This window comes from Meles meles, chromosome 1 (genome assembly GCF_922984935.1).
Source record: "Meles meles chromosome 1, mMelMel3.1 paternal haplotype, whole genome shotgun sequence".
NCBI lineage: Eukaryota > Metazoa > Chordata > Mammalia > Carnivora > Mustelidae > Meles > Meles meles.
Window position 1 is genome coordinate 62,940,209 of NC_060066.1, and position 24,060 is coordinate 62,964,268.

Consider the following 24,060-nt stretch of genomic DNA (forward strand, 5'->3'; position numbering starts at 1 on the left):
AGACTTGGTTAGGTCAGTAGTAACTTCCTAATATTACATAAAGATAACCCATGTTGTTTTCTAATTGTTAACTCAAAGCTCTAATTGCCAATGAAATGCACTGTTTTTGATTAAATGTACAAATGAAAGCTAAATAGGACCCTTAGAAGAAGTAAAAATTAAGAATACTTGACACAGAGAATATATAAGGTAAAAGAAAAAACAGGTAATATCAAAATGAAGTATACAAAAGGAAGCAAGTTTTGAAGACAATTTTGATGGTAAAAGTAATCAAACAAAAAAAATCTTTGTTATAAAAAGTTAACTAAGAAATGCAGTTCTGATGGAGGCTGAGACTTCAGTTTCAGTTAAGAATATTTAATGCCAAGATTCTGCAATCACTCAAAAAGTCTAAGGTAAATAAACCAACCTACTGTATGTAAATTTTAAAATAAGAAATGTTAAATACCATATATATATAAATCCAATATCTTAGAAAACTTTTTAAGTTTTCTTACACTCATCAGAGAAAGGGATATTCCCTTTATATAGACATCACTGCAGAAAATCATGTCTGTTAGAGGGAACACATTTATTCTCCCCATTCCTCTTGAGCCAACATTTCAGAAGGAACCAGAAAGGATAAACAACCCATCTTCTCTACTTTCCTCAATTCACCATTCAAGGTTAATGGTAGATAATTTATGTAGATAAGTGTTTACTTTTCAACCAATGGTTGTGTAGCCAATATTCACTGTAGCCATCAAGAAGGTTCAGAAATCACCTCAGGTCAGCAAATGGAGAGAGCAGCATGGCCTTGAGAATACACCCCAACAGTGACCCTTCTTTTAGTCCCAGAACTGAAAGATTACTACATGCATGCACAGAAGTTAATGTGATGTGGGATTTTTTTTTTTCATCTCACTTTGTCAACCCTCATGGGATATTCTATAAAGTTTAATAACATGCTCAAGTCTGGGAATCACATAATCAAGTTCTTTCTATTCCAGAATTATACTTAGACCTGTCAGACGGGTAGGAAAACTCTACTCAAGGGTGCGTGAACCAAGTATGCTGCATGTTGGGGTTTCTTTTTAATACACCATTTTTGCATTGGCTGCCAATAGTGAAGAATGTAGACTAAATAAAATCATAAATAAACCAGAGGAAGGTCTGAGTGACTTTATTTAAAATCTGGGTGGGACTGAGGGTGGGGAGGAACTGACCCTTCTAACTAAACACAAACCCCAAGCAGTTATCAGAAAAAGGCACACAGTGGTTTTATTGTTCTTCTGAAAGAATGTTCAACTTGGACCATTATACAAAGAAATGTAAATCAAAACAACATAGCTTTTTCACTTATCAAACTGCAAACATTTTTAAGTTTCTAGTTGAGCATGACTGTGCAGAAATGGGCATTCTCCAACTGTTTGTCAAGGTGAAGGTATGATTCCCTAACTAGCAATTTACCTTACAGATGTACTCCCCAAAATATTCCAAAACACATGTATAAAAGGTTGTCTCATTTTTGTTAATAACAAAAAATATATGAACAACTTCTTAAATAAACTATGACACATTTATAAACTGGAGTATTCTGTCACTTTAAAATAAACAAGCAAACGGTATGTGTTGATATAGAAGCATCTGCAAGATGTAAATTTTTAGAAATCAAAGATGACAACTCCAGCCAAAATGGAGTAACCCTACTACAGCTCTCTCTCCCACTAGTGTAACTAAAAACTCCATACAAATTAAAAAGCAACTACAAGGGAACTGTGAAAAATTATACAAGGGAACCAAGGCTTAAAGAATGATCTATAATAGGAGTAAGTTTTGCCATCTTATTTCCTCCTTTATCATCCAGCTTTGACCCAAGAGTGACCCCCAATGCAAAACTGAGCATGGATACAGGCAACAAAACTTCTGAGAAAACCTCTTTCTGGGGAGAAGACTGGGAAAAGGGATCACAGTGAGTTGAAGAGTATGAGAGACACCCATTTATTCTTACTTGTTGTTCTCTTGTTTTATGTCATTAAATTCCCTAGAGGAGAGAAGAAAGAGATTGATGCAGAAAGAAAATTTTGAAGAAAGTTGTTGAAAGCCATAAATTTAGAGATTCATGAAGCTCAGCAGACCCTAAACAGCATAAACTCAAAGAAAAGCATGCACAAATAGCAACCACGTAACTGTATGAGAAAGATAAATTTTAAAATCTTGAAAGCAGCCACAGAAAAGTGACATATTACATATAGGAGAACAAAATTTTGACTGCAGAATTCTCATTAAAAGACAAAGAAGCTATGAGACAGTAGGACATCTTTAAAGCATAGAAAGAAAAGAACTGTTGAGTTCTACGTCCAGCAAAAATATCCTTCATGAATAATGACAAAATAGGATATTCTCAGCTAAAGAAAAAATAAGATAATCTAAAACAATAACAACTTTAAAAGGATAGAAATCTTACAAAGTATGTTCTTGAACTATAATTAACTAGATATTAAACTAGATAATCTAAACAGAAATAGGGATTCCTGGGTGGCTCAGTCAGTTAAGCATCTGCCTTCAGCTCAGGTTGTGATCCCAGGGTCCTAGCATTGGACTCCTGCATTGGAGTCCTTACTTAGTGGGGAGCCTGCTTCCTCCTCTGCCTGGGGCTCCCCCTGGTTGTTCCCCCCTGACAAATAAGTAAAAAGGATTTTTAATTTAAAAAAAAAAAAACAGAAAATCCCCAATTTGTAAAATGTAGACAACACACTTATAAATAAACCGTGGGTGAAAGAAGGAAAATATTCTCAAAGAACGAAAATTTCTCAGGGGCAATTAGAAAATATTTTGACTGAACGAAAATGAAAAGATAAAATATCAAAACTTACAGCATGCAGCTAAGAGTTCTTAAAGGGATATTTATAACATTAAATCTTACGTTAGAAAAAAAAGGTCTCAGGGCACCTGGGTGGTCTCGTTGGTTAAGCATCTGCCTTCTTCAGGTCATGATCCTTGGGTCCCAGGATTGAACCTGCTCCCAGCTGAGCGGGGGACCTGCTTCTCATTCTTCCTCTGCCTGCCATTCTGCCTGCTTGTGATCTCTCTCTGTCAAATAAATAAAGTCTTTGAAAAGAAAAAAAAGAAACAAAAAGGTCTCAATAATGAAAGTGGAAAAGGAGGAAAAAAGTAAACCCAAACCAAATAGAGACAAGGAAAAGCCAAATCTGAGAACAGAAATCAACAAAATTTTAATAAGAAATTTGATGAAACTAAAATACAGTTCTTTGAAAAGATCAATAATATTTGTAAGCTTCTAGACAGGCTGACCAAGAAAAAAGAGAAGATATAAATCACCAGTAGCAGGCATAAGAGATCCTACAGAAATTAAAAGGATAATAAGGAAATACAACAAACAATTCTATGCTCATGATTTCAAGAACTTAAATCAAATGGGCCAGGACTTTAAAAGAAAGAAATAAACAGAACTCACTGAAAAAGAAATAAATAACCTGAATATTCCTATATTTTTAAAGAAATTGAAAACCTTCCCACAAAGAAAACTCCTGACCCAGACGGTTTCACTGGAGATTTCTACCTAACATATTTATCAAACATTTCTGGGAAAAAAAATATCAATTTTATGCTATCTCTTCCAGAAAATGAATTGAGAAAACACTTCCCAACTTATTTTATGAGCCGGCATCACAATGATACCAAAACTAGAAATAAGACATTATAAGAAACTACAGACCAATATCCATGTGACCACAAATGCCTAAATCATCAACAAAATTCTAGCAAATTATATTCAGCAACATATAAAAATATAATACATTATAAACAAACTGGGGTTTATCCAAGAAATATAAAGCTGGTTCAGTATTTAAAATCAATCAATGTAATTCATTATTAAGAATTTTTTTAAACATAGATAATCTCAATGAAAAAAGGAAGACTTTTACAGGAGTCAACATCCACTCATGATAAAAATTCTCTGCAAAGTGGGAACAGAAGAGAATGTCCTCTACCTGATAAAGGACATCTACAAAAAATCTGTAGCTAACATAATACTTACCCAAGTTTTAATCCAAATTATCCAAGTCTTAATTATCTAGTCTGTAAAATGAGGATATAAATACTTGCCTCTTGGATTCATTATGAAAGTTAAAGTTATTAGCATAGTGCATTAAGAATGGTGAAAATAGGGGCGCCTGGGTGGCTCAGTGGGTTAAAGCCTCTGCCTTCGGCTCAGGTCATGATCCCAGGGCCCTGGGATCGAGCCCCGCATCGGGCTCTCTGCTCTGCAGGGAGCATGCTTCCTCCTCTCTCTCTGCCTGCTTCTCTGCCTAGTTGTGATTTCTCTCTGTCAAATAAATAAAATATTTTTTAAAAATTTAAAAAAATTTTAAAAAAAAGAATGGTGAAAATAGGGATGCCTGGGTGGCTCAGTCGGTTAAGCCACTGCCTTCAGCTCAGGTCATGATCCCAGGGTCCTGGGATAGAGTCCTGCATGAGTCTCCTTGCTTGGCAGGGAGCCTATTTCTCTCTCTTTCTCTGCCTGCCACTCTGCCTTCTTGTGCACTCACTCTCTCTCTCTCTCTCTCTCTGAAAATTAAATAAATAAAATCTTTTTAAAAATGGTGAAAATAGTCTTTTCCAACTGGAACCACAGAGGATGCAGAAAAGAAGAAAAAAAGGGTTTCTGTGGTGCCAGAAATCCTTAAGAAAAAAGCAAAGGAATTTCGCAGAGTTGAAGACCAAATGTCTGAGAAAGAAGTTTGCTCAAAAAATGCTTCGAAAAGCAAGGAAAGGGGCACCTGGGTGGCTCCGTTGTTAAGTGTCTGCCTTCGGCTCAGGTCATGGTCCTGGGGTCCACATTGGGCTTCCGGCTCATCAGGAAGCCTGTTTCACCCTCACTCTCCCCGTGCTTGTGTTCTCTCTCTTGCTGTCTCTCTCTCTCTCTGTCAAATAAATAAACAGAATCTTAAAAAGAGAGAGAGAGAGAGAAAGAAAGAAAGAAAGAAACGGAGAAAAAAAGAAAAAAAAAGCAAGGAGAAAACTTATTTATAAAAAAAGCTAAGCATTACCACAAAGAATATAGGCAGATGTAGAGAACTGAGATTTGAAGGGTCGGGATGGCAAGAAAAGTTGGCACCTCCTATGTACCTGCAGAACCCATATTGGTGCTTGTCATCAGGATCAGAGGTAGCAGTGGTGTGAGCCCAAAGGTTCCAGAGGTGTTGCAACTTCTTCAATGGCACCTTTGTTAAGCTCAACAAAGCTTCAGTTAACATGCTAAGGACTGTGGAACCATATATAGCATGGGGGGACCCACCCCTGAAGTGGTAAATGAATTGATCTAAGAGTGTAGTGAAGGCAAAATCAACAAATGAATTGCCCTGACAGGTGACACAGTGATTGCTCAATGTCTTGGTAAGTATGGCATCATCTGCATGGAGGATCTGATTCAGCAGATCTGTACTGTTGGAAAATGTTTCAAAGAAGCAAACAAATTTTTATTGCCCTTCAAGTTATCTTCTCCTCAAAAGGGAATGAAGGAAAAAGACCATCCATTTTATAGAAGGTAGACATGCTGATAACAGGGAAGACCAGATCAATAGGCATATTAGAAGGATGAACTAAAGTATCTACCATGATTATTTTTATAATCCAGTCATTTAATAAATGACTACTTTCATACTGAAGAAAATGGTGAAAATAATAATTATTATATATGCAATAGTAATAAAATTTATATTCATCACATATGAATTCTGCATTATTGTTTGGAATGTGCGTAGTCCAGAACTCAGAATATCTGCAGTATTACCACACACTGCACACACACACACACACACACAGAGAACACATTGTAAAAAGCACAAGATAATTTTTTAAAAGTCAAACAAATAGGAAATAAAACTGGAAAAGGGAAATAATATCCTATGACTGATCATTCTTTATGATAATGAGCACTAGCAGTCACTTCCTAAAATCAACTCCATTGATAAACAAAATGGAAAACATCGCAATGAATTTGAGACAAATTCTGCTCACAAAGTTGTCCCTGTAAGACAATCCAATGCAAGACATAGCTTCAGACTCACGAAATCAAAGTTTCCTAGTGAACTTGTTACTCATGGCTTTTCTTAAATCACAGTTCTCATTCCTGAAAGTTCCAAGCAGTCTTCTGGAATTTGTGTCACTTAAAGAATTTCTTTCTTTTAGGGAGTGTTTATAGTAAGGTTGTCCGGATTACTTCAAAGCAGAAATTTTTATTGATACAAACTAGGGACCATTTTTAATGCTGAAGAGATTAAACTAAGACCCAAATCTATGTGAGACTCAAAAAAAGGGGGTACTTACCGACCCACCCACTTGCTAAGAATCAATATTTGGTTGATAAACAAAAGTAAACTTTCTGAGCTTCCTACTTCCTGCATCCAAGTCCTAGTATACTCCTCAGTAATTCTAAAAGGTCAGGTAGTATGAATGCTTTCAGATAATTTAGCTTTATTTCAGAGTATGGAATTCATACCACTCTAAGAGTATTACTTTTATATTGTGTTGTAACTGTTCCTGTGTTATATATTTTGAGGTGTTTTTGTGCCTCCTATGCTCTATTTAAGTCCTCCTGAGTTTTTCTTCCTGTATGTTAATGGCTTACTGATATACTAGGAATCTAGCTTAGTTTCTACTACCCCCAATAAGCATTTTATAATTAATATTAAATAATGGGTTTTTTTTAATCCTGAGGGTCTCACATTATAACAAGGGCTAGTTTAAATAAAGAGTTTTAATCTTTCAGACTGCAGAAACTCACGCAAAAATAAAATACCGGTGGGTGGTCAGCAATATAATGAAACTTCATGGAATAATTCCTTATATATATTATTTAAGGGAGTATACCAATCTTGCATCCTCATGGGAAGTTAAATTTAAAAGTTTCATACTGTTCTGATTCTTATGATGTATAGATTCCTTTATGAGTCCACTGGCAGATGTTAGTATTTTAAACACTCAGAAATCATTAGATTAAGTATAACCATCCAGTTGGATACAAAATTTAATTTCCAAATGAAAAATGATTTCTAATGTAGTTTATACAACTTCATGATGCTTTTTCTTTGAGGATACGCAGTATTAAATGTTCTTTATAAAGAGGACGCAAAATATATATCCTGCTCCATATAAGTTGATTTTATATCAATATCAAGGGATTTTGATGACATAATACATGTCTTCCACTAAGGCAGTCCATATGGCCAAATAGCACAGACTAATTTTTCTTCTATAAATGGAAACATTCTCTACTTAAGGATCTCACAGTCCTGAAAATCCCTGGCCGTAAACCATAGTCTCATAAAGAAACTAATGAGCAAACCCAAATGTGTAAGATAGGGAAAAATTTATGCACTGGGGTGAGAGAGAGGCAGCTGACCGTGGAATCCTCTGCTGTGATATAAGGCAGAGAACAGATAGGCTCTTTCTAGATAGCACATATTGCTAAAAATAAGATAATGGACATGGTCTTAATGCCTTCTCCTTCTAGTAATAGAAGTCTGATATTCCTCATCCTCATGTAGTTTGGATGAGACTGACACTAACCAGCTCCATGGATGGGCATGTGACCCAAGACAGATAAACCAGAGCCATTGAAACTCAATCCTCACACTTTGGTTGGAACTACTGGGGGAAAAAAAACATTTTCTTATACTTGAATTGTTGGCAAAATAGAACCTAAACCTAGAACTACTGATAGCTATTTTATCACCATAAGGGAGGAGCCTGCTCAAAAAATGGGGCCAATACAGAGAAGCAGAGCCAAGAAAGAAAGACAACCTTCCTGTCATCATTTGAGTTCCTGGATCAGACCATGTGAGTGAAGGTCTTGACTTCTCTCAGATATGGAGCCAATCCTTTCTTTTTCTTTTTTCTTAAGCCAGTTCTCAAATAAAAGAAAGTTCTTTCTAAAGTATTAATCTAAGATACACTCATGGTTTACACTTTTAAATATTTGAGGAGAGTCAATACTACAGTCACATAGCTCATGTTTCAATATTAAAAGATTCTTTTGTTTGCAATGGGGAGAGTCTCTAGCAAGCACCATACCTTTGTGTTAATATCTTATTGCTTATTTCTTAATTTGTGTATATTTCTCCTTATAGATACTTCAGAGTATTCAAGGTTTTCCCCATTCATAGGGATTTCTGGCAGAGAAAAAATTCATAAATAAAGAGAAATGTGCATATTAACAGAAATATCAGGATAGCTTATTTTTAACTTTTGTAAGTTATTTATCAAAGTAAATTTTATAAATTTTAATTAGGAACAAATTAAATGAAAAAAACATGAAGCTAGTTATCTTTTTATCCTCATAACCTAGCTCAGTACTGGGAGCTTAATATTGGTTAAATGAATAAATATATAGATGAATAAATGAATATTTTTAATTAATGGAAAATCATTACCCAATATCTGACTCTTTTTTTTTTTTATTTGGCAGAGAGGCAGGCAGAGAGAGAGGAGGAAGCAGGCTCCCTGTGGAGCAGAGAGCCCGACACGGGGCTCGATCTCAGGACCCTGAGATCATGACCTGAGCCGAAGGCAGCGGCTTAATCCACTGAGCCACCCAGGCACCCCCAATATCTGACTCTTGTATTTTTCCCATATAACATTATTTTTGTTGATTCAGTTTCTCTACATGAAAATGTATAATGATAATTTGGAATCACTGTGTTTTATTAGTACAAATCTGGGAAATCCACTAACACTTTTACAAAAGTCCACTCTCGTGGTTTAAGAAAATACCATGTTTTCAGGAGATTTTGCAAATGACACACTTCTCATTGCAACAGAGAAACAGTCTTCCCCTTATTTCCCTTTTCTTTTCTTTTCTCTTGTTCATAAGGCTTTTAGGAAAGAAGAGAGTGATGAAATCATGCAGTCTAAGTTTCACTTGGAACATTTTAGTTAATATGAGCTTCTAATTTATTTTGATCTTTCAGAGGTTTGGCAAATATGTAATTTCCATATAGTTGTCTTAGAAATAGAACTTTCTCAGATGATTCTATAGTCATTATCAATCTCCACAATAAACAGATGGTAGTTTGAAAAGTTATCAACTTTTCAAAAAATTAATAAACTTGGAAGCAAGATGGATGATTGACCTTCACACGGCAAACTACAAGCCTAGTGCACAAAACACCTGACTTCCATATTTTATGAGACCATGCAACAATGGCTACCATTCCAAACCACAAAGACAAGAAGCAGTATGGAAGTCCCACTAATAGAACAAGCTTTCAGAGAATTCTCTTCCTTCTAGCTGTGTCTGGGCTGATGCCAGTCTGATTCTTTCCTGTGCTACAATATATGTGACCAGATTCTCTCAAACATTGGCATGAAGTCACATTTTACAATCAGTCACTGGGCACCTGGGTGTCTCAGTCAATTAAGCATCTGCCTTTGGTTCAGGTCATGATCTAAGGGTCCTGGGATGGAGCCCCACATTGGGCTGCCTGTTTAGTAGAGATCCTCCTTCTCCCTCTCCTTCTGCTCCTCTCCCCCTACTTGTGTTCTTGCTCACTCTGCTCTCTCTCAAATAAATAAATAAATTTTTAAAAAATAATAAACAAACTCAGTTACTAATACTAGTGTCATTACTAGAGTATTCAGATTTTGAACTTGCTGGGAAGGTTCTATTTTCTCTATAGTTAACCTGACATATTTGTAACATCTGATTAATGCAAAATATTAATAAAAGTTATCATAACTATTTAAAAGGAAAGAAGATGTGCTCTTATCTTTTTCTGTAGGACCTCCATAACTTGGGAAATATACTAGTTAATTCCCATGATAACCTTACCAAATAGATTGGCACAATTTTCCTCTTTGAAAGAATAAAGAAACCAAAGTTACTATGCCTGAGTAACAGAATTTAGAACTGAATGAAACTCCAAAAAATTAGCAATCTGAGCTTCTTAATTTATATCCTGTATCATTTTCATTCCTGCTATATGCCAAGCACTGAACTAGGCAAAGAAAATTGGGGTCCAACAAAGTTACATGACTTGTCTAAGACCATTTGCCTACCTCAAAGCAAAAGTGGTCCTCCAAAGTTTCCACCACTGCTTCTGGACCACACTAGCTTAAGGTACCAAAGTAAAATAAAAAAATTTTTCTCCTCTCTAAGATCTATTCTATACACCTAACATGCTGGTGACCTTACCAGTACCTTCATTCTGATATGCAAAACTTGTTACTCTTAAAATATAGTTTTAGAGCTTTTCTTCTCAGATACATTAACCTGCAATGGGTAAGGAAGTATATAAAATATTCTCTTTGAAGAAAAAGAATGCAGACTCAAGATCAAGATGAACATATTTGTCAGCCTAAGGGAAACTCCTGGATACTTGATTTCTTTGTTTTTCTCCCAACTGTGAAACAGAGATAATAAAACAAGGATGTTGTAAGGTTAAAAATATTGCATTACTAAAAAGCTTCATACTCAGGATGAGTCCCATAAATGAGAACTATCATTCTTATTATTTATTGTAAATATCACACTCCAGTTTTAGCAGGGAGTTGTTCTGTTGTTGGAATGCAAAATTTCTTTCCATTATTCCATTGGTCTGAGACAAAGAAATGGTCCAACCAGTCTTTAATCTTTCTAATAAATTGTACTCCCAAGTTCAATGGAAATTCCTTTAGCTAGCTTAAGTGGTTCATCCTCTAATTGCCTGGTTAAAGCTCTACACATTATTATCCAAATATGTAACTCTCCAGTGAAAACACCACTGCACCCATAATCATTTCCATTTCCCATCCCCATATTCTGGGCTTTCCCGTTAACCTCTCCAGTTTTCTTCTCAAGGAGATACAGCAGGAAGCAACCAAGCATTTTGTAGGCGTGGTGCATAGTGGAAAGAATATGAGCATCAGAAGCAGACAAGGTTACAATGGCAGTTCCTCCACTGCAGAATTTCAACCCAGAGAGGTGAACCCAGGCAGGTGTCTTGGTCTCTTGAGTCTAAGTCTCAGTTTTCCTCCTTTATAAAATGGAGATGATAATATATAGTTTACAGTGTTGTCAGGATTGATGAGACTATACATGCAAAACCTCTAGCACAAAGGAAAATCTCAGGGAAACAGAAACTATCATTATTTTGAAAAGTGTTTTGTCTGTCCCTTCTAAGGTTAAACTGTTGGATCTCATAACTTGATCAGTTCAAGCTATTTTGTAAAGTAAATCAGCAATAGGATCTTATTTTTTGAGCACAGACAACCTTAATACTTTCCTTCACCCTATGTTTAAATGCACCCTAATCAGATTAATTTTAGAAAATAATGAGCATTGGGTAAATGTATATACACAATCTCACTTTCAGAAGGACAAGTTTCAATATAAAGAATGCAAAGTGATTTTTTTCCTTCTATTATCCCATTCAATTGAGACCGTAAGTACTCTTATCAATTACAGGTATGACATTAATTTTATTAGCCACCGCTATTCTGCTCTCCCTCTTTAAACTGATTCAAATGGGATGAATATTTTCCGGAAAAACTGTAGTGATTCACCTGGGCCTACACTTTCTAAAAAACAGAAAAATAAAATAAATTCATAGTTGTAATTACTATTTTTCAGTTTTGAGACAGTGAAATTCATAGTCTTACACTGGAACTCTACGCTCTAGCTTTATAACACTAAAAAGTAATTAGATTTCACAAAAGCAAGCTTAATTAGGATGTAGAAGTCTTGACTGCGACAGAATTTCAGGGTTGATCCTAGCTTCAGAAGGCATCTAACCTCTCTCTTCCCTTAACAACAACAACAAAAAAGTCCAGAAGGACTTTTAATCAATACACGTAAAAGATTCTTTCAGTTGCCTCTCCAAAAGACAAATTCTTCCTTAGGGAAAATTCTTCACTCCTTTAGTAATTTCTCTCCATCAGCTAATAAACTAACAAAAGTACTACATCCCCCTTTTGCAGGTAATCAATTTCAAAACCCAGACAAATAGGCACATTGATACATAACAACTGTCTCATGGAAAAAGTCAATAGAGGAAAATGTCAGGTTGCCCTACTTTCTAATTAGAATTACTCACAGAAAACATGTTCTATTGCCTGCCTGAAGGCCACTTCAGACCAAAAGGGTTGAAGTAAGCCTGGGTGGATAGTTTTCAATGGATTTCTGTTGAAAGTTTTTTGATAAAACATGGTGCTGGGGTTAAAACTTTAGGATCTGGAAAGGTTATTCTAGAGATCATCTACCCTGAGTAATGTGGTATCTAGAGACCCAATAAGGTTAATCCAAATTATCCGGGAGATTACCCCTGAGACAGCAAACGGTTCCATAAACATCACCATTGCTATCCCAAGCAGAGAAATGATATGCTTCACTTTTGTTAGCATTTTCAAGGAGACTAAACCTGAAAATGTCAGTGAAATGAAGACTTGAGTTTATAGGCAAAGCTGTCCCTGGACCTCTGAATTATGAGGCTAGACTTCCAGTAGCTGTCAAGTTATAGGTCAGGCCCTTCTGGGTCAACTTTCACCTCTTTCACAAAACCCATGATGAAATTTCAAAGGCTTTCATGGGAAGTTTTATTAACTTAAGTTAGTTTGAAAGAAAAAGGTAGGCAGGGCAAAATGTGAGATCCCATTATCTTTGTTCATTGTTTTCTGCCCGTTTTGCTGCAATATTTGTAGGATCACACACGGATAATCAATTATTCTGGGCACACAGTGGGGAGGCAGGGTGAAAAGGCTAAAAGGACTCTTAAAACATTTAGGACAGCTGGCATACAGTATTCAAAAACTAAAAAAAGTAACTTCTTTTTCCTTTCATGTTTTTAATACTTTTAACTTCCAAGTTATTCAAAATGAAGTCGAAGTGGTTTAAATTTTTTCAGAATTACCACTCATGTTATAAAAGTATGGGGGTGGGGATACAAATTTACAGATCATAAGCTAAAACCTGTTATTACCTGGCACATAGTAGGTGCTCAATAAATGTTTGTTGGCAAATTCTGTTAAATTTCTGCATTGAAAACAAAACCAAAGAGTTAGTCTGTGTTAGGACTGACATGTTTAAATTGTGTTATTTCCATACTCAGGTGATTATTTATACATGCAAATAATTGTTTGGAAAATGAAAAGTTTAAAATATATCCAGATATATAAACATTAAAAAATATTTTATATGGAGAAAAAAAAGAATCACTATGTTGGTGTCATTTAGTGATTTTTGTTTACCTTTCAGTCAAGTTCCCTAATTCTAGTTCTAATTTGGGGATTTGGTTCCATGAAGTCCAAACTTGTGGTTGCTCTCTATCATTCATCCTAAACAAAGACCAAACTAAGCCACCTGTGCCTTTACAACTCCACTACCATCAGCCATAACATGCCTCTCCTGTCAAGACCACTGCCATAGTCTCCTAAATGATAACTCCGAATTCTTGTGGTCCCTCTAAAATCGGGTCCATTTTTATCGAGCATTTTTGTTTTGTTTTGTTTAAATTCAAGTAGCCAACATACAGTACTAATTAGAGGGGTTTTTTTAATATGCACATCTGGCTGCATCACTTTCCATTGTGTGGGACATGTCAATAGTTATTTATTCACAACCTGTCACAGAGACAATGTGGACTCACATTCATGAAAAGCCACAGATTGAAAGTTTGGCCCTACCTCCAAATGAGGATCTATATATAGTCACAGAGACATAGTGCCAGGATTGAGAGAAGATAACTCATCATACAACTTTAAACTGGTGTCCTTTTACCAACTCATACCATCTGAGGTATACTTCAAACTGATCTTTTGTAAATTCTGTAATTTTCTTGTGAATATAATGCTTATACTGAATTGCATTTTTATATTTCGAGAGTATGAATATTATAGCCCTAATTATTAAGGGGCTTTGGGGAGCTTTTTTTTTTTTTTTTTTTTAGCATTTCTTCATTTCTTCCTATCTACCAGAATCCATGGCCTAAGCTTCTCTCAACATCTGAGGGGTCCTTTCCCTGGGAACTTGGGATAACATGGGTACTTAATATGGCCCACAAGGCCCTAATTGCTCTGGGCTCCTGTCTAACTTAATTCTATAGCCTCATTATTTCACTACACTCCTTCTTGGCTCTGAACTCTGGCAACTCTCACCTTCTTTGGGCTCTCCAGAACCCAATCCATGCTCCCTCCTGCCAAAAACTTTGCGTACAGATGCCCCATCTGCAATAATCTCCTTCCTTAACTCCCTGACTCCTCTTCGGTGTTATTCTCTGTTCATCCTTCAGATCTCAGCTCAAGGGCCACCACCTCGGGGAAGACTTCTTTGGCTTCTCCTAATATAATTATATATTCTCCAATACCATGTTATTACCCAGTTATAATTATCCTTTTATCTACATGACTCTTAAATTAATATCTGTCTCTCCACCAGATGTTACAAGAGAAGAAATATCTTTTCATCAGGAGCGGGAGGGGGTCACAATGTGTGTTTGCACACTTACTTTTTCACCCAGCACGGTTGGCTGACATTTATTAGCTTAAAATATATTTGTTTAATGAATGAATTTTTTTATTATTCCATGTCTCTTAAAAAAATCTGAACACTCAGATTGTTTTGTGAGATTAAGAGTCTCTTATGGTTTGCTGGGGGGAGGGTGGGTATGGCGAGGGTAGTTGGGTGATGAACATTGAGGAGGGTATGTGATATGGTGAGTACTGTGAAGTGTGTAAGCCTGATGATTCACAGACCTGTACCCCTGGGGCAAATAACACATTACATGTTAATAAAAAATTAATAATAGGGGCACCTGGGTGGCTCAGTGGGTTAAGCCACTGCCTTCAGCTCAGGTCATGATCTCGGGGTCCTGGGATCAAGTCCTGCATTGGGCTCTCTGCTCAGCAGGAAGCCTGCTTCCCTCTCTCTCTCTCTGCCTGCCTCTCTGCTACTTGTGATCTCTCTCTGTCAAATAAATAAAATCTTTTAAAAAATTAATAATAATAAAAAATCTGAACAGATATTAATTATAATCTATGTTTTAAAAAGTGATTATATCCAAAGCCTAATTTATCTAAAATAAACAACTTTTCAAAAAATAGGTATTATACCAAAATATTTTGATACCCATTCAAAAAAATCTCTTTTGCTAGTGACTTTCAGTCTAAAATATAAAACTTTAACCTCAGGTGCACTAATCAGCTAGAAGAAAACAGCACCAGAGATTTAAGAGACTGTGTGGGATTTTATGCCACAAACAAAATGGACTGAGCCAAAACATTCAGTTGACTCAGTTCTCCATGCCTGTTTAAGCATCTGAGTCACATGGAGGAAAAGAGGAAACATCTATCACTGCTTCTCAGCCATCTAGACATCCCCCAATGAATCACATCAATGATGTGCTTTGGTTCTACTCCCATCTCACTTGTTCATACAGATAGAGGCTAAAGAGAAAAAGTCTCTCCTACACCACAATCAATCATATTGTGTCAGTAAAATGGATAAGTAAAAAAATTACTATGTAAATAATATAACTGTAATACGTCATCGTTATAATATATACGTAATACATACACTATAAAAATTTAACCTTCTAAATGTAAAGGAAAAGAACATTTTGAGTATAAAGGAAATAAGAACAATTTGATTGTGGTCACAGGAAAACCTCCCATGCTGATGGAAAAGCCATTAAAAATCAGTAGTTGAAGAACTAACGTGTACAGTGCTTAAAAGGCTAGGCCCCAGTCTAAATTCTTTTACATATTTTAACTTATTGAATTCTCATAACAGTTTTACAAAATAACTATTTATTAAATATTTTGATATTTCAAACCCACTTTATACACAAAGAAACTGATGCACAGAGAGGTTAAGTAACTTGCCCAAGGTCACAAAAACTAGGGAGCAGAAAAACTAGCATTAAAACCCGGGCTGTATGGCTCCAGATTCTATCCTCTTAAAAACATTATACTGGCTCTCAGTAGTTGTCAGTCATAGACTCCACAATCCTAAATTCACATATCCCTCTAAAACATCCAATATTGTAGTTTTATCCACAGACACTAACCAATAACTTTTTGAAGCTGCGTATAGTCATTTTTCTCAGCATTAGAACTAATATTTAAGATCTGGGAGAAAAACATCTGAGGGAGAGAGGAAAGTTAAAACAGAGGAAGCCAGAATCAACCCCTCCAGTTTTGTATCATAATCATAATCATAACTAACATTTTTGGGACAATGTGCTAAGTGTTCTAAGAAATTGTCTCATTTAAATGACACATAACACACACAGATCTATGGAATAGAATAGCAAGGCTGGAAATAAAACCACATACATATGGCTAATTAATTTATAACAAAGAAGAAAGGACAGTCATCAATAAATGTTGTCGGGAAAACTGGACAACCACATGCAAAAGAATGAAACCTAACTACTATCTTACACCGTAAATAAAAACTAACTCAAAATGGATCAAAGATTTAATGTTAAACATGAAAACATAAAAATCCTACAAAAAATATAGGCAGTAAGCTCTTTGATATTGATCTTGGCGATGATTTTTTAGATTTGAAATCAAAAGCAAAAGCAATAAAAGTAAAAATAAACTAAAAAGTTCTGCGCACTAAGGGAAACCACCAACAACTGAAAGAGCAACCACCAAATGGAAGAAAATATGTGCAAATCATATATCTGATATGGGGTTAATGTCTGAAATATGTAAAGAACTCATACAAATCAATAACAAAAAACCAATCCAATTTAAAAACGAACAGAAGAGGGGCGCCTGGGTGGCTCAGTTGGTTAAGCGGCTGGGTTGGTGGCTCAGTTGGTGGCTCAGTTGTTTAAGGGTCTGCCTTCGGCTCAGGTCATGATTCCAGGGTCCTGGGTTCAAGCCCCTCATCCGGCTCCCTGCTTAGCAGAGAGCCTGCTTCTCTCTCTCTCCCTCTGCCTGCTGCTCTGCTTACTTGTGCTCTCTATCTCTCTGTCAAGTAAATAAATAAATAAATCTTGAAAAAAAAATGAACAGAAGATCTGAATAGGTCTTTTTCCAGAGAAGACATCCAGATAGCCAACAGGTACATAAAAAGTGCTTAACATCACTCATCATCAGAGAAATGTAAGTCAAAACTACAATGAGATGTCACCTCACACAAGTTAGAATGGCTATCACCAAAAAGATAAGAAATAACAACTGTTGGCAAGGATGTGGAGAAAAGGGAACCCTTGTGTACTTTTGATGGGAATGTAAATTAGAGCAGCCACTGTAGAAAACAGTATGGAGTTTCCTCAAAAAGTTAAAAACAAAACACCATATGATCCAACAATTCCACTTCTGGGTATTTAACTGAAGAAAATGAAAACACTAATTTGAAAACACCTATGCACCGCCATGTTCATTGCAGCCTTATTTACCATAGGCAAGATATGGAAACCATTTAGTGTTCATTGTTAGATGAATGGATAAAGAAGGTGTGAGATATATATATAGATATATATATATAGATATATAGATATATAGATATATAGATATATATATAATGGAATATTACTCAGCCACAAAAAAGAATATTAAATCTTGCCATTTGCAACAACTTGGATGGAACTTAAGGACATTATGTTTGGTGAAATAAGTTAGAAAAGAAAAAGAAAAATCTCACTTGATCCCACTTATGAGTGGAATCTAAAAGAAAAACAAAAAACAAAAACAAAAAAATGAGTTTTTGAATACAGAAAACAGATTGGTAGTTGTAAGAACTGGAGGTGGTAGGGTAAATGAAGTTGTTGAAGAGGGTTAAAAAGTACAAACTTCCAGTTATTAAAAAAATAATAAACAAGTAGAGAATACAATGTACAACATGGTATAGTTAACAATACCATACTGTACATTTGCAAGTTGCTTAGACTGTATATCTTAAGCATTCTCACCAGAAGAAAAATATGGTAACTCTGTGTGGTGATAGATATTAACTAGACTTATGATGGTGATCATTTTGTTATATGTGCAAATATCAAGCCATTATGTTGTACACCTGAAGTTAATATAATGTTATATGTCAATTAGATCTAAATTTAATTCATTCATTAAATAATTAAATTGGTAGCCCTATGAGGTAACTCTAGCCCTATGAGGTAGCTCTATGAGGTAACACTACTTAGTTCCATTTTGTAGTTGAAGAAAACTGGGGATCAAGGTATTTGAACCTTTCACAAGGTCACATAGCCAAGTCCAGAGCCCACAACAAAAGAACCGTTATGTGATCTCCTGATGTTTTAGATTCTACAAAGTCCCCAAAGTCTTATCTTAGTCAGAACTCAGATAAGATATTTATGCACAAACAGCATACAATGGGTAAAAACAAAGCAGAGTTGAGTTGTAGTGATGAGGGACATAGACTAACTCATTTCCAAAATGTAGGAGAAGGAAAAGGAGAAAATCAAATCACTAGTTTACGTAGAGAAGAAAATATTGCAAATTAAGTTTAGGGAAGGTTTGTGAGGGCTTTTAAAGAAGTTAAAGATATGATAGTAAAAATTCAAATAATAAATACTTGTATAAATGTACTTATACATTTATATCACAAACTAAGGTTTGTGAGGGTTTTTAAAGAAGTTAGAGATATGACAGTAAGAATTCAAATAATAAATACTTGTATTAAAAAAAGGATCTGGCAATAAAAATAATAATAATAATAGCAACAATTATGATAACGTTTACTACTAAATATCAGACGTTATTCTAAGGTCTTATATTTATCAACTTATTTAATCCTCAAAATCACTCCAAAAGATAAAAGGCAACTCAGACAGTTTAAGACAGAACCCATGCTATATTTACTTCTAAGGTATTCGTAGTGGGAGGCTGCATTTATCTGTTATATTAGATGTATATGTGACTTCATATGCTCAATCCAGGTTACATGCAACCATTTTCATTGTGCTTTTTTAAATAGTATTTCAAGTCTGTATATTTCTCTTTTAAAGATGGGATTGTTCTAGTTTTCTGGGAAAGTACACTTTAATATGAAATTTAAACTAGTAAAGAATAAATAGCAAACCATGGGCATGCATCCTAACTTTAGTGATTGTTAAAATCCCCGTCATCTATTTTAATCTATAATTTCTTCAATCTCCATTTTTCCTTCCTTCCTTTTTTCCTTCTTTAGTCCAAAATTCATTAGGCAGACTTCATTAGCACAGTAACGGTGGCCTGCAGGACAATGATATCAAAGCTGTGGAGAAAAGGCAGCCTGAGCAGCTCCGTAATGGTCCCTGGTAAAGATGATGTTGGAGCCATGTGGTGAAGAAGCAGGTAACAGGTATAGCAGGTAACAACAGCCCACGTGAAGATGGTGTTGGAACAGGGCAGCAGGCATGGTCTGACAAGATCAGTAGTTGGCTATATAAAAAGGATCAAGCAAATGAGCAAATATATTGGTGATAATGAGAACCAGGTTTCTCAATTACTGAGAAGAACCCCAAAGTACTGGAGTTATTAATATGAACTTATATTCTCAGGATGTATAAATACAGATGCAATGTGATGTGTGTACTTGTGTGTATTACTAAGCTCTGACCTGGGAAAAACACCCCAATTGCAATGAACACATTGAGCACCCTGATCTTGGTTTGTGAATTTCACTTTACACTGAAAGGAAGTAGGGCTTCTTGGGGAAATGGCTGAATCCAGGGCCGGGGAAGAAGAGTACAAGGTCAGACTAAAACATTTTTTGACCCCAAGAAGTAAGGAAATGCTTAAACAATGGGGAAAACATGTCAAAAGGACATAGAAGCCAGTTTAAAGGAGCAACTTAAGGTCAAGTCCAGGTCGATTCTAATGTCAAAATAATAATGACAATAACAGATTACAAGCTATGAATAAAATAGTAATCAATAAGTCTACACTGATATAAGTAAGTGAATAAATAAATGGAGAGAAAAGAAAACTCTGCTTATAACAATAGCTAATAAATGTGGAAGAAATAAGAGAATTAGAAAAGGCACCACTTAGAAACCATCATACTGATAATTCAAGCATGATAAATCAATGGACACTAAAACTTGTGGGTGAAAGTGAGGAGAGGAATATATATTTGTATGGTTTCAAAGTATTTCCATTAAAAACACTTATTTAAATACAAAAAAAAAAAAGCAACTTCACTACGGGGACTCTGGCAATCAAGTGGTCAGAATTTACACCACCAATGAGGGGACAAATCAACATCAAGTGCCATCCAATTGGAATGGAGCATCACTTCTGTAACATTTTTACCAAAAACTGCATAACCTTATCATAAGGAAAAATTTCAAAAACAGAAGCAGAGGGACAGTCTACAAAATGACTAATCTGTGACCTGAAAAAGATATGAAAATGAAAGGAAGACTAAGGGACTGTTCCAGATTGAAAGACCCTAGGGAGACATGACAGTTGGTTGCAGGGTGTGATCCCGGAGCCTTACACTATAGAGGATATCAGTGGGACAATGGTAAAACTTCAATGGAGGTTTTAAGTGAAGAATATACAGGAGTTTTTTTGTGCTGTTCCTGCAATTTTTCTGTAGGTTTGATGTTATTACCAAATATGTTTCCTAAAATCTCAAATAGATAATAATGTTGAATATGACACCGCTTAAGACTAAATTGTAATTTGTACATTAACCAGAAACCTGATTAAGTACTTAAATAGGCAGAAACATTTATTTTTAATTATATCCTTATTAAAAGCTAAGAAATCACCCAGTCCTTTTACAGTTGGAAAATAAGGCCCAGAAAATAAAGAAAAATTGAATGCTATGATTTCATCAGATTCACAGAATATTATCCATAGGCAATGTTTTCTTTTAAAAACCAGAGGTTATTCTCTGTTTTGAAATAATTAAAGCAAAAGCCCAGATTCACAGTGCAAATAATACCTCAAGTAATTTCCATAAAAGATAGACAGAATGATACACATTTTTCAGCTACTGACCCACCCCAAACTCTATGAATTTAGATTCAAAATTTTTTACTCACATAAAAGGCATTTATTCTTTCATTAGAAATGACTACTCCTTTAACACTTGTTTCCTCAAATTTCCTAGGGACTAAAAGAGTGTATAGATCAACTTCTAAATAGAGTTAAGAAACAAATGAATTCCACAGATACTGTAGTAAACACTTCTCCTTAACCTTCATTCCAGTCCAAAGAATTACTGTTAATCAAGTTTACTAATCTCTTATCCCTTTGCCAGTAGTTGCTTCAAGGATGCATAAGCTTCTCATGGGACTTGGGAGTACCAAAGTGAATCTTCTCTCCTGGATCAAGCTTATCTGCTAATGGCCATATTATGACCATAAGTAGGAGCCTAAAAATGGAGCAAAATCTATGAATGACAAAGTAGAGACACAAAAGAATCTCAGTGTCCAATAACTGTTTATTCACTGAATTAACTAACCCTGTAAGTTGTTTTACTTCAGGATTTTCTATTATAGAAAATAACAAATATTTTTATATTCAATTTAACTTGAGATAGGTTTTCTGTTGCAGCCAAAAGTATTTTAATACATATACATCAATGGAAAAAGCATAAGATCAGAGAAAATCTCCTACAAAGAGGATAAATCTTAAAATATCAGCCATAGGCCTCAAATTACTTAAGAGTTTCCACATCTCAACCGGTTTCTCTGGAAGGGTACAGTACTGAATAGGTGGATTTTGTAAGCAAGAGTACAGAGGTCCATAGAAGATAAAGGAGGGGTATGAAGAGAACTAAACCAGCCAACCAAATCCAAAAGCTTTTTTGTTGTGGGGAAATCTCCAAGTTTCTTACTTATATAAAACATCAACAACATATTCTGCCTCAAGGTTTGCTCACAAGTTATGGCAACTCAATGCTTAACATTCCAAAACATGGGTGAGCCAAGCCCAGGAGATCAGAGAGGTGAGTACAGCAAATAGTCCCATCAAGGTCACTGTGGAGAGCAGTTAACATAAGTTGCTTGTTAAAAATGTGTGCTCCTAAGACCAACCGAGGGACCACATTCAAAGCACCAACCCCAGTAGCCATGTTTGACCTTTAGGGATGACATACACAAAATGCTGAGTTGGAGAATAGTCAGATGGAATGGAGAGATGAGATGATAGCTGAGAGATAGTGTTAAATGGGTTCTTACCCAACCAAAGCTATCAGGTTTCTCTGAAATGGCATGTGACTTCACTGGGATATCAGTTTACTTAGGTACTCGCCGTAGGTCTGGAAAGAGATTCCACGTAGGGGGATTGCCATCTGCTGGTGGCTCTCTTCTTAGGGACAGATAACCTTGAAATTTAGGGACTGTGCCTTACTTAACCCAGAACACAAATGATCATTCAGCAAGCAATAGTTTCTTTTTCATTGCTAAAATTAGACTGTCTTGTTAGTTAGACAGATATAAAATTCTGAGGAAGTTGAGCAAGGTATTTCAAAAAACAAAAGAGAAAAAACAATAGACAACAAACGCATTTTTGTCTTTGCTACACTAACAGTTTTTGTCCAAGTGGTATACTAAAATCTTGCAGATAAATTTGTCTTCATGTTTAACCAAGTATTAAGAAATTTTTATAAAATGGATGGTGACTCCTATGCTTGGAAGGATAGAAACATAGTACAGTGATTTATCTGAACATATATTTAAAGACCAAGTCTTAAAATCTCCTAAGAGTCCTAATCTCCCAGGGAATATATTTTCCATGTGGCATATAAAAAGAAAAGAGAAACACTGGCTTCCAAGAACAAAGCTGCAGATTTAGCCTCCAAAACAGAGGTTAAAATTCCTATTTTTTCAGTGAAATTCCTTGGAAGCATACTGCTTTATATTGTAAATACAGTTGTGGGCAAAACTCAGTCCTTCAGGATACAGAATATGGGTTTTAGACTATGAAATTTCCCTCACTATCTGTCCAATGTAACCCCAAGTCATGTAAGTGTAAGAAATATGGAATTGGGGGCACCTGGGTGGCTCAGTGGGTTAAGCCGCTGCCTTCGGCTCAGGTCATGATCTCAGGGTCCTGGGATCGAGTCCCACATCGGGCTCTCTGCTCAGCGGAGAGCCTGCTTCCCTTCCTCTCTCTCTGCCTGCCTCTCTGTGATTTCTCTCTGTCAAATAAATAAAATCTTTAAAAAAAAAAAAAAAGAAATATGGAATTGGGTCATATTATTTCACCCACATTTTATTCTTCAGAGCAACACTCTTCTCTTTAACAATATTGCACAACCTCTATATCAGGAAATAGCCCTTCAGAACAGACAAGTTTATACCATTTTTCTTAAATGTTCAGCAACATACAAAAATCAAAATAAAAGCATAAACAACCTCAAAGCAGAAAGAAATCCTGTCACAGGCTACAACAGAGATAAATCTCGAGGATGTTGTGGCAAGGGAAATAAGCCAATCACAAAAAGACAGATACTGCATGATCCCACTTATATGAGATACCTAAAAAGTAGTCAAATTCATAAGAACAGAAACAGAAGAAATAAGTCAAATTTCATAAGTAGAAAAGTGGTTTCAAAGGGCTTGGAGGGAAGGGGAATTAGTGTTCAATGAATATAGAGTTTCAGTTTTGCAAGATGAACAAGTTCTGGAGATCGGCTTCACAACGTGAATATAATTAACCCACCTGAATTGTACGCTTAAAATGGTTAAGACAGTAAATTTTATGTTACATGTTTTACTTTATCACAATTGAAAAAAAGATAAGCGAACATAGTAGAGAATGTAAACATGATCTATAAGTGAAGGTTAAGGGGTTTGCCATCACAGTATTTAGTCTAGCAAGACGGAGAATACACAGTTGCTTAATCACATGGATTTGAAAATGTCTCCGAAAGAGCAAACCCTTGACCTGTTTTCTCTACCTCTGCAGAGGACATAATGATGACACGCACTAAAACCAGAGAACAGCTACAGAACATAGTGGAAAGAACAACCAAATTTTGAGTAAGAAATTCCACTCTACTTCTAACCACTCTACTTCTAATTCTGTGGCCTTGGACAAATTAAGTATCAGAGAAAGAATATCGTAACTTTGAGGTAACGTGGGCTTTGGGAAAAGAAGTGATTGCTT

General features: G+C 35.6%; 1 pseudogene; it reads left to right on the plus strand.

Annotated features, from left to right (window-relative positions):
• Positions 1–5,102: 5,102 nt before the first annotated feature.
• Positions 5,103–5,610, plus strand: LOC123944383 (annotated as a pseudogene).
• The last annotated feature ends 18,450 nt before the right edge of the window (positions 5,611–24,060 follow it).